This window comes from Sorex fumeus, unplaced genomic scaffold, assembly GCF_029834395.1.
Source record: "Sorex fumeus unplaced genomic scaffold, SorFum_2.1 ptg000019l, whole genome shotgun sequence".
Lineage (NCBI taxonomy): Eukaryota > Metazoa > Chordata > Mammalia > Eulipotyphla > Soricidae > Sorex > Sorex fumeus.
The window spans coordinates 3,506,173-3,518,005 of NW_026606076.1; positions in this window are offsets into that span (position 1 = coordinate 3,506,173).

Below are 11,833 nucleotides of genomic sequence, written 5' to 3' on the forward strand. Positions count from 1 at the left end.
GTTGTCAATGACGGCATCTTCCCATGTTGCCGCAACAGAGCCAAAGAGCTCCCAGTTGGTGGTTGTTCTGGGAGTCCTCTTCTTAAACCTTGCATTCTTTTCTCCTCATTCTGTGAGGTAGAATTTTGCACGAAGAAGACGGTGGTCTGATCCCATTTGGAATTTTGGGACAACAGCAACATCGGTTAGGCAAAACCACCGATTGAATATGATGTGGTCTATTTTATTGTGGAACCGTCCATAGGGAGACACCTATGTCCAACGTTTAGATTCAGCCTTTTGGAACTGTGATTTACCATGGAAGGTTTTGGTTGACATGAGGAACTCAGACAGTCTGTCACCCTGTTCGTTCCATTCCAGGCCATGGGTCCAGATGTGGAGTTCATCGACTGATCTTCTTGGTCCTATCTTGACACTAAAATCACCGACAATGATCTTGTAGAAGGTGTGATCTTCTTTATAGAACTTCTCCAGCTCCATGTAGAATTTCTCAGTTTCTCTTTCACCATAACTTGATGTTGGTGCATAGACAACAAAGATAGAAACTGCCCGGTAGTGAGCCACATTTATTCAAGTGTAATCGTCCGATTCGTGTTGTTAGGCATTCGAATGAATCAGTGCTCGTGACTAAGTTTGTGTTGACAAGGATACCGACACCACCGACGCCTCTTTTATCACATGTTCCAAGGAACAGTTCTTCTCCAGTGTCGAAAATGGCATGATGGGATTGATGTCTTCTCGTTTCGGTCAGACCAATGATGTCGTACTTGATCTTTTGCGCTTGTGCCATAAGGTCTTCAATGGATGCAGCAGATGCCAGCGTACTAGCATTAAAAGTACAGACTAAAAAATAATTTAAAAAAAAAGTACAGACAATCATTTTTGTTTTTCTTCGTTTTGGCAGCCTATTTCTGCCTTGGTATTTTATCACAACAAGCTCCCAGGAGAGCACAAGGCAGAGTCTCCTACCCTGTGCCTGACTATCCTTGCCAGGGTCCAACAGCTGAAGACCTCGAGGCCCCAGCCAAGGCCTTACTGGGGCCACTCTCCACACACTTGGATAAGCCTCAGGCATAACAGAACTGGCAGAGGAACCCAGGTGTGTGGGACCCGGGGCTGAGATCTCCAAGCCTGCACGGTTTGGAACTTGACCTGTCAGTAGCTAGACAGTTACACCCTCCAACTGCCGTGTAACCCCAACAACGGCCAGGATCCAGAGATTATCACAACAAGCTCCCGGGAGCGCACGGCCGCATTTATTTACTTTTCTCTAAGTTTTCAGGGTACCTTAAATATCCAACCAGCACAGCAGAGCCTGGCAAGCTATCCGTGGTCAATGCCAAATAGACCAAATTGATATGCCAAATCCAGTAATAAATGGATCTCATTTCCCTAACCCTGAATATGCAGAGTCGAGAAGGATATGGAAGGAGAGGCTGAAATTTTCATACTGGAGACAAACCTTATGTTTGTAAAGACTTTGGCAAACCCTTCACTTCCTCCTAACTCCTTATTAAACATAGGAAAATTCATACTCGAAGAAAACATATGTAGTGGTGTGGGAAGATTTTTACTCAATCCTCAAGTTTTGCTGTGTGAGAGAAATTTATCCTGGATTGAGGCCTTATATATGAAAGGACTACAGGAAAATTTTGATGCAATTGTCATAGCTTTCTGAACAGGAAAATTCACAGTGGAGAGAAACCTCATAAGTTTCAGGAATGTGGAAAGGTCTTCAGTTTGTCTTCAGCCCTTACTGGGCATGTGAAAAGTTATTTTGCAGTGAAACCTTATATCTGTCAGGAGTGTGGGAAGGAATTTCCTGGATCCTCGGGCCTTATGCATAGGAGAATTCACACTGGAGAGAAGCTATATATAAATATACATATTTATATATATGTAAGAATATATATATATATATATATATTTATGTAAGAACGTGGAAAGCGCATTATTCGCACCTGCGACTTTAAAGAGAATCCTGAAGAAAATCATGTAGGTAAGGAATATGAAGGCCTTCATGTTCCCAAAAGCTTTAGTAAATATAAAAGTTGTGCTGGATCAATTACTTCCATAATAACAATGGCCGGCGTCAGAACAGGGCCCTTAGGTAAAACAATTTTAGTTTCAACAAGTGGGTGTTGGATTGATAAAAAAAGGACAGTAAGGAAGGAAATAATCCTGTTACGTGTGAAAGCTTCCTGTGATACTAGTACCACAACTGAAAGGTACTTGCTGATTATCACCTGCACCATGGTTATGACAATGTCCTGGCATGTGGACTTCCCAGTATGTTAACTGGTAAATAATGGTTCGTAGTGATAAAGCAAGGTGGAAGGAATTAAATAAGAAGTAAATAGGTACAAACATTGCATTTTGCTGGGTATTGTCAAGACTCACCATGGTTTCATTCTTTGCTGTGACTTTGACTTGGCTCAGAGGCCCTGGTTTGCAGAGGATCATGGCAGAGATCAACCAGGATGCTGTGGTGAGCCCTTTTGACATTGTATAGACAGCCAAACCTCCATTCTTCAGGCCCTTCTGTGTTCTATTCTGTTCGTCACATCCCGCTGTGCTGTCCATAATTTGTGTCCAGGTCAGCCACATGCAAGGAAGCACTTCACACGCTGTAGCATATCTGCACTCATTGTATTCAGCTTTCCATTGGATTTACACAAACATTGAGGGTAAATGTTTTGAGACTTACACTTTGGAAGCAGTAAAATCCTAACAATCTATTATATACCAAAATGGGACCATATAGATCCAGATGATTGAACCTGGGTCAGCTGCGTACCCTGTCCACTGTGCTTTTGCTCCAGCCAACCATCCTCACACATTTACCTGCATTTTCCTAGTTGTTCTCTGCGCGGCTGGTGTCTGGTCATTTAAGGCTGCTTGCAGAAGCGGAAGTGACGTCACAGCAGGGCATTTACATGTTTGCATGCAAGCCGCTGAATTGGGCATCCATTTGTTATGTAGGTGAGGGGCGAAGTGGCTGTCCAGCGTGGAAGGGGTCTGTGAAGGCCGGTTTCATGGCAGGACACTAGCGGCCTCCCGTGAGCGTCGCGCCCGCGCCTCCCCCTGTCTGTACTGAGGGTCAGGGCCAGGCCACCTTGGAGGCGCTTTCGTGCTCCTTTTTCAATCATTTTCCAGATCCAGGCGGTTCCTGTGGCGCGGCAGGGTTTGGTGGGGACACGGAGCTTTGTTGAGTGCAGTGGGGGCTGTGCTGGGGCACAGGGGTCGCGGATGTGAGTGCGTGGTTCTGGGGATCCCCTGCAGCTCCGTCGTGGTGCGGTGGCGGGTGGCCCTGGCCGAGTGGGTGGGGCGGGGGGCTGGGCCGTCCTGACCCTCCCAGCTCGGGATTACGCTGGGCCCCGTCCTGGACGCTTTGGCGGGGAGCTCCCTGCTGCAAAAGCTGCAGATTCTCTTAGAGGACCGGAGAGATAGCACAGTGGGTATGACGTGTGCTTTGCATTTGGCCCACCCAAGATTGTCCTCCAAGCGCGACCAGGACGGGTGCCACAGCGCAGAGTCAAGTTCCTCGTCCATATCTCCTGTGGTGCATCCAAAACTATAAAAGAACTGTTCATTTTTGAGGCGCAGGGGGGCAGCTCCCTAATGCAAATGACACTGTAGCCCTCGGTCCCTATTCATTAGTAGCCTTGATTTCCAGACCATCCCTTGGGCGTGGTTCTAGGAGTCGTTGCGGTTTGCAAATGAAAATTTACTTTGGGGCTATTTTTGCCTGTATTTTGGGCACATATGTGGAATCTCAGGGCTTACTTCAGGAGCAGCACTCTGGAATTTCTTTTTAAGTTTTTTATGGGTCATGTGAAATGCCGAATATCTATCGGGGTCAGCATGGGAAGCGCCCCTCCCAGCTTACTATCTCTGACTCCACATTGTTGTTTATTCTAACGTAAAATTTCTGTATCCTAAAATCAACTTGAAAATTGCACCCGACTCTTCATCTCTCCCTGATCAGGCAAAACTCGGATATTACACTGAGTACTGAGAGTTGAGTTCAAATGTCTGCACATGTGCTGCGTGCCTTTGGTGGCTATGATTGGTCTCCCCACCCTGGCCGGTGAAGGGTGACAGAGGATCGAAGAAGAAAACAGGGGCCAGGCTGTTGGTGATCTGCTGGATATTAACCCAAAGTGTTTTAGGCTTCATCTATATTTACCCCTTTTCCTCCTCCCAGAGAAGCTTTTCATGTCCTTGCTAACATCCCTAATTTAGTTAAAGATTATCTTAAACATTTCCTTTGTATTTTCCCTCACGTTGTCTCAGTTCCCCAAGTCAGTCTTGATTACTTATAAGCCAAAACTTTCTGGTAATTCTCAACTTTGTATTTGTACTGCTTTGTAGTTGAAGTGCTGTGTATTTGTACCTGTTTTTCAATTTCCTCTGTAGCTTTTTTTATGTTTTTACTATACAGAATGTTCTTTGGTTATACAGAGAAAGGCCATCAATGCTATACTCCTAATATTTGGGAGTTGATGGACTCTGAAGTATATCTACTCCTGGGCATAATTGCTTGGTCATAATTATTTGACTCAGGCTACATTCGCTGTAGTTCCTAATGCCCCAAAAGGGAATTCCTGCCGTCGGACTTGGATGGATCCATGGCAAGTGGCAAAACTACCCTGGCTTCAAAATGAACATTCTAGAAAGCAGAAAGCAGAAATGCATGGTGTTGATGCAAACTGTTACAATGCTAGAGACAGGATCCCCATGGGATAGGACAAGGTGAACTGGCCCGAACACTTAGTCTGGGATTTACAGTAAAAGCCTTTCTTGGTCTCAGAGCCCAGAGAAGTAAGTGTTAAAAGCCTTATTTGCTCTGGGGACTGGAGAGATAGCACAGCGGGTTGGGTGTTTGCCTTGCAGGCAGGTTCCCATCATCCCATATGGTTCCCTGAGCAACGCCAGGAGTAACTCCTGAGTGCAGAGCCAGGAGTAACCCCTCTGCATCGCCAGGTGTGACCCAAAAAGCAAAAAAAAAAATCCTTATTTGCTGTCAAAGCCCAAAGAACTAAGTGTTGGGATCTTTGCCTCTTACTGTGTTTATCCAAACAGCTACAAGTTTTGATAACTTAGACAACTAGAGGAAAAGATAAAAGCAACATAGATTTCTCTGGGAGACAGAGTGTATTGTATCCTTGGGTGAATCTCCCCATGAGAATTTCATCTGCCAAATTTTTATCTGCGTAAATGGTCAGTCACTCCTATGCTATGGTGCTTACCTGTTCCTTTTTGATTCCAGAGTATCTCACAGCTCTCCTGGGTCCATCCAGTCTCTTGCTTTTAGGGTGCTAAGAACAAAGGGCAGCTGAGGCTTAAGTCTCATAAACATGACAATGCCCAAGAGTATATACTATCTGCAGTCAATTAACTCTGAAGTTACAAAAGCATAATATTGCCTTCCTTTGTCTATACAAAGCTGAGGGCTGGGGGCATGGCCATCCCAATCCTCCCAGCCCAATCCTCCCAACCTGGGACTGCACTGGTCCTTGTCCAGGAGCAAAAAGGGATATTTGTCTAAAGTAAACTGCAGAGGATATAAAGGAAAGAGAAAGTCGACATTTCACTTCCAAATACAAAATCCAGAGATCTCTGAAGAATCTGACTTTACAATTCACAGGTTGTGGTTCTGGGAAATGGGTGATTAACGCATAGGGGAAGCAGAGCACAGGGAAGTTAAAGATGAATACTAAGGAAATGGGAGTGATTCAGGTGTATTGGGATGGGTGTTACTCAGTAAGCCTAAGCTCCTTGTAGCAGAGGAGAAATGATGAACCAATGTTAAACCTAAATTATTTAGAACTAGAATCCAACCAGGGTAAAGGGTTTTGTTTTTTTAAGCAAGAAAGTTTTAGTTTTCCAGGAGTCAGGACATTTGCTCAGGAATCCCACTGGGTGTGCTAGGAGCACATTTCCTTAGGGCCGGAGCCATAGTACAGTGAGTAAGGACGTAACCATCCAAGCAGTCGACCCAGGTTCTATCCGCTGCATCCCATATGGTCTGTACCAAAGTGATTCCTGCTTTTAGAGCTAGGAGTAAGCCCTGAATCGCCGGTTGTGGCCCCGAAACAAAAATCACACAAAGTCACTTTTATATTTACACATATATATGCACAAACAATGGGGGAATAAATAATAGGGATTCAGGAGAAACTGTGAGTTTCTGTAGCAGGGATAGATCAAAAATAGGGGATTTTTTTTCTTTTTTGGATCACACCTGGCGATGCACAGAGATTACTGGTTTTGCACTCAGGAGTTACTCCTGGAAATGATCAGGGGACAATATGGGATGCTGGGAATCGAACCCGGGTTGGCTGCTTGCAAGGCGTATGCCCTACCCGCTGTGCTATTGCTCCAGCCCTAAGAATAGTGGATTTTTAAGGACCAGAAATTTGACTCTTTTAATGTTTCATTCTCGAATTTGTCTTTGTACATCATTTCCCCCCCTCTTCGGTTGAATTTGCCTTTTTTTCTTGTTATATTTTTCACCACAGCCTACAGTGCTCAGTGTTTACTCTTGTCTCTGAGCTCAGGGATAATTTGACAAGAGTCAGGGTAACATTCTTTGTTTAGATATCATTGGTTCGATGTTGGTTCGATGCAGGATCAGGGGACATCTCCTTGCCCCCAGGCCCCCAATGTGTGACCGACCAGTCCTGCATTTGCCTCTCCACTCCTTTATTCGAGTCTATCCCCCTTGCAGCACAGATTCACCTGGGTGGCAAAAAGGTTCTCAGTGCCTACACTCTGGCTCTTTAAGGTACCTAATGGAAACGGAAGTGATGTCATAAGTGACATCATAAATGTCATGGTTCATTTTCCATCCCTGACTCAGACACTGGGGCTGTTTCTCAGTTGGCAAAGGACAAGTAAGTGTGTGCCCCATCCTGGAAGGGGGTCTCTGAAGAAGGATTTAGTTGCAGGATTCAAGCAACCTCCTGTGAGCACCCCGTGCCTTCCCGTTTCCACACTCTGAGCCGAGGGGCCGAGCCAACTTGGGGGCAATTTTGCTCTGGATTTTCACTTGTTCGCCAACATCAAGGTGGATCGTGAGGAGTGATGGAGGTTTTAGGGGGAGGCAGAGCTTTGGGGGTGCAGTGGGGTCTGTCTTAGGGTTCAGGAGTGACAGTTGTGAGTTCGTGATGCTGGGGGGCCGCTTTGGCCACGATCATCTCCAGCTCAGGATGGGGCAACAGTGGGTGAATGTGGGACTCAGCCAGGGGCTTGGCCGTCCCAACACTCCCAGCAGTCCCATGTTTGAACAATCAGCCCTAACCTCGCTTCTGTAGAATCTCCAGATTTGAGGGGCAGAGCTTCAGCCCCTCCACCTAATGGCACGAGACCTGTTGCTGGTCATTTTCATTGTCTGCCGTGAGAGCCCGGGTCAGGCGGGGGTGGGGGAAGGGGACTTGCAGGTGGCTGCGATTTGCCAATGAAAATATATTTGGGGAGCTATTTTTGGTTCTTTAGATTTTGGGGTGGGGAGAGGGCACATACACAGAGATGCTCATGACTTACTCGAGTCTCTAAGCTCAGGTATTATCCCTGGCTCTGCTAGGGGCCATATGGGATGCAGAGGATTGATGGGTTCATCTAGTCAAGCACCCAACTCACATTATTGCCTTCTAACCACAATACTGGTGTATGTTTTTCTGGTTCATGAATTTCAGCTCCCTCACATCAAGGTGCAAAGCACCCCTGACTCCTCATCTCTCCCTGAGCAGACGACACCTGCATTTGTGGATAATACTGAGGTCCCCAGGACAGAGTGCCCAGGTGCATATACTTGTCCACCCTGCAAGAGAGTGTTGAAGGTTTGTCCACTCTAAGTCACATGGTGGAACCACATTCCAGCCTATGGTTCCCACGGGGCAGCACTGCTGCCAGCCTATTTGGGAGCTCCTGGGCTGAGTCGGCCCCTGGCAGGGCCTACAGGGACTTTCCTCTGGGAGCCAGAGAGGAATCGGGGATTAGAGAAGGCTGTCTTTTCCTCCCCTGTAGCCTGGGCCCAGGTTCCTCTCCTGAAGTGCAGCACAGATGCCAATAAAATTTGCATCCCCAGTAGAGACAGGAGCTTCTGCCATTGTCTCCCAGAGGTGGAATTGTGAGGCTGTGCGGGAGGGTGTGGCTGGTCTGAGCTCAGGAGTGGGAGGAGGTGCTCCTCTCTGGTGCTCACTGTTCTGACTTTCCAGGTCTTTGCACGGAGCTTCCTGCTGATCCTCAGAACAACAGTGACAGGAGAAGATGGTGACTCAGCTTCTGGTAAACCATCCCCAGGTAGGAGTAGACGGATAGAATGACGTGAGGTAGTACCAGGAGTGCCCAGGCTTCCTGGGCCACCTGTTTTAGTTTCTTTTGGACAGATTCCAAGATGAGACTTCCGATTGGACCGTCCCATTCTGCTGTTTGAAGCTGCTTTTGTGTATGTTTTGTTTTATTTGGCTTTGGGGCTGACCCAGTGGTGCATGAGGAGTACTCAAAGCTCAGTGCTCAATGCTCTTTCCTGACAGGTCTAGGCGACCAATGGGATGCTGGAGGTCCAAAGGTTTCATCTTGGGTTTTCTGTTTTATTAGGGGTGGCAGAGCAATGATGCTCGCAATCATTCCTTATGCTGCACTCTGGCATTGCCCCTGGCAGTGCTAGTGGGACCATATGGGATGTCGGGGATCGTCAGTCCTACATGCTGTCCCAGGAACAGCTGTCCTGATACGCCGAACTGCTGCTTCGGTTTCTTTTGCATTAATTTGTCATCAGCTGTCCTCTTGACTATGGGCTCTGGATTGAAAACTTACTGGCCTCAGAGCACCCTGGGGTGTGCTGGCCCTGTTTTCGCCCTGGCAACTACTGTGAGATGGGCCCCGAGACTTGATTTTCTCCTGTTTTGTCCTTCCTGCGTTGAAGAGACTACCTGCTCAGTCATATAGTCTTACGTTCACATAATCTTGTGTGTGGATTTCTGGGCATGCGCCAATCCCAAGGAGAAAGAGACAAGGATCTCTGAGGCCAGTAGAGATGTTGGGGTCCAGAAACTTCTACCTTCTTTGAGCGGGATTTGGAGTTGTCCTGAGCAGTGAGTTCCTAAAGGCGCACATGCCATGCACCGCTCTGAGTAGTCGTCTATATGGACTGCCATGTTCTCAATCCTACTGGTCATGAGCTCTGGGGGTGCAGCGGTGAGTGTGCAGTGGTTTTTGCTACACTCAGCGATAGTCTTTTGGATCGTACAAGTCTGTGTTCAAGTGATCCTCTCTACAGTGCTCACTGGACCAGTGGTGCTCGAATTGGCCCTGGGGTTACCAGGAAAGTCAGATACATCCAAGAACCTTCTGAATAACGTCCTCCCACTTTAGCAGATCCAGCTGCCTTATGTGATTTCTGGGGTCCGTCAGTCATGCGTGTGCATGAAGGCTGGTTCATTAGGAGCGAAGAGGACCAGCGACAATATAGGACCCTGGGTCCTGGCCTCACAGTATTGGCAATGAGGCTAAGATAGACTCTGACTCCCACCCTCTCCGTATGCTGACTCAGCACGCAGTGACCTTCAATGACGTGGCTGTGAACGTCACCCTGGAGGAATGGTCATGCCTGGAGGCCTCTCAGCAGAAGCTCTACAGGGATGTGATGCTGGAGACCTACCAGCATGTGCAGGATGTCGGTGAGAGCAGTGTGGAGACAACCGTGTCTGAACAGACCGTGTGGGCTCCCTGGGGTTGGGAGGCAGCTGTGTTTCCAACAGTATCTCTGTGACGGGCTTGGATGTTGGACAGATGTGCAGTAGCTCTTCCCTCCCTCGTTTTTTTTAGGGTTCACCTGTGGATACTCAGGGCTTACTCTCAGCCTTTTCCTCAGGAATTACTCTAGTGGGGTCACCAGATATTATGGAGTGATTCATATCAACCCGTTTCGACTGTGTCCATGGGAAGATCCCTATCTGCCCAGTTATCACTCAGGTCCATATAAATAGTTCCATCCATTGGTGCATCAATTTACTTTGTGTACTACACGAACTTTTGTGTGTTTAATTGGTTTTGCTGTTGCCTTTGTTTGGGGGCACAGTCCACAGTTCTCCTGGCTCTGTGCTAAAGGATGACTCCTACGAATGCTCAGGGGCCATGGGGTTCCATGGACTGAAACCTCTTGGCAACTTAAAATGTTGGTGCCTCACCCCCCAGTACTTTTGCACCAGTTACTCAAGTCAGACGGTTTTTGCATTTTCTTTTTTCCTTAGAGATTCTGGATTATTCATGCCAGTGTATTTAGGATCCACACCTGGCCTTGCTCCAAGACCATATGGGCTGCCAGGGATCAAACCCACATGTGTGTGCAGCGGTTCTGTCCTATGTGCTGTACTATCTCTCTCCCACCACAGGGGATTTGATATCTTGTCTCTCAACTCATTAGACGCTGCCCTATATCAGTGCTTGGATTTACTTCTAATGGTTCTTGTGAGACTTCAGCAGGACTTAGGGTTTGCTCCTGGACCCTGCACTCAGAGATCTCTCCTGGCTGGCATGAGGGACCCTGGGTGATATCGGGTATCACAACTGGATTGGCCGTGAGAAACTCCTGATGTGCTCTCTTTCTGGATACATTTTTCAGCTTAAAACAAATAAGGGTCTCTTGCCACACTTGGCCATTTCCAGATTTATTATGCACTTAGTTTTACTGAAATCCATAACGATTACATGAGGGGCTCAGGAAACTCCATATGCTGCTGGGCCTAGAGAGACAATACAGGGAGGAAAGTGATTTTCTTGCAAGCAGTGCATGTGGGTTAAATCCCCGGCATGCCATGTCATCAGCGAGCTCCACCAGTGGTGATTTCTGAATAGAGAGTCAGGAGTCACCCCGGAGCATTGCCAGGGGAGACCCCAAACAAGACAAAAACAAACAACATAATGTGCTGATCAACTCCCTGTCAGCCATACACAATGCCAGGTCTAGAGTATTTGTAGTATTTTCTTGGGTCTTACCTCTCGAATAACTACAAGTATGTGGCATTTTGGAAATGGACATTCTGTTCATGCCTTTCAGATATTTGCCCAGTTATATCAGGAAAACATGGGGATTTTCCTGTCACCTTTTCCATGTCATTTATCCATGCCTCTGTCTCTGTCGGAGCAGGGCACTCTGTGAGGAAGCCCGCGGTGATCTCCTGGCTGGAAGGAGGAGCCCTGAGGTCGGGGAGGAGAGACGTGTGTGCGGGTGAGTGTCTGAGGACCCTTCCTGGCTCAGGCCCTGTGCAGTGTATGGGTGCCCTGAGCATGTATGAAACATGCTGCTGAGACCGGGGCCTTGGTCTCCTGGATCCTTGGGTCTGTGCCGCACTCACGCTGTTCTTCCTTCCCCTGGACTTTCAGTCACAGAATGATCCTGTAATTTGCTTCCATGGCTTTCGAATAAGTAAGACCATAACAGAGCTAGTTTGGATCTTAACGATAGTACAGCAGGGAGTGCCTTGCAGTGCCCGATGGTGACCTGTTCAATAATTTGTTCAATAACCTGGTCCCCCGAACATTACCAGGTCTGCTCAAAAACAAAAACAAAACCTAGTGTAGAATTGCCAAGATCCTCACAGTTTTCGACTATCCAAATCTTTTCTTTAGTGTGGGACTCTTTGTACTTTGAGAACCACAGAGATGTACTCTTAACTACATGGCATCATTTTGCTACATTTTTGGACAAGTGCTTGAAGTGCATGTTTTGTTCAGTTCCAGAACTGAAACTGCGACTTCAGGATTTGGCATTACAGCACTTTGATTTGGGAATATGGTCAGCAAGTACGAGTGAGTTGGTAAGATT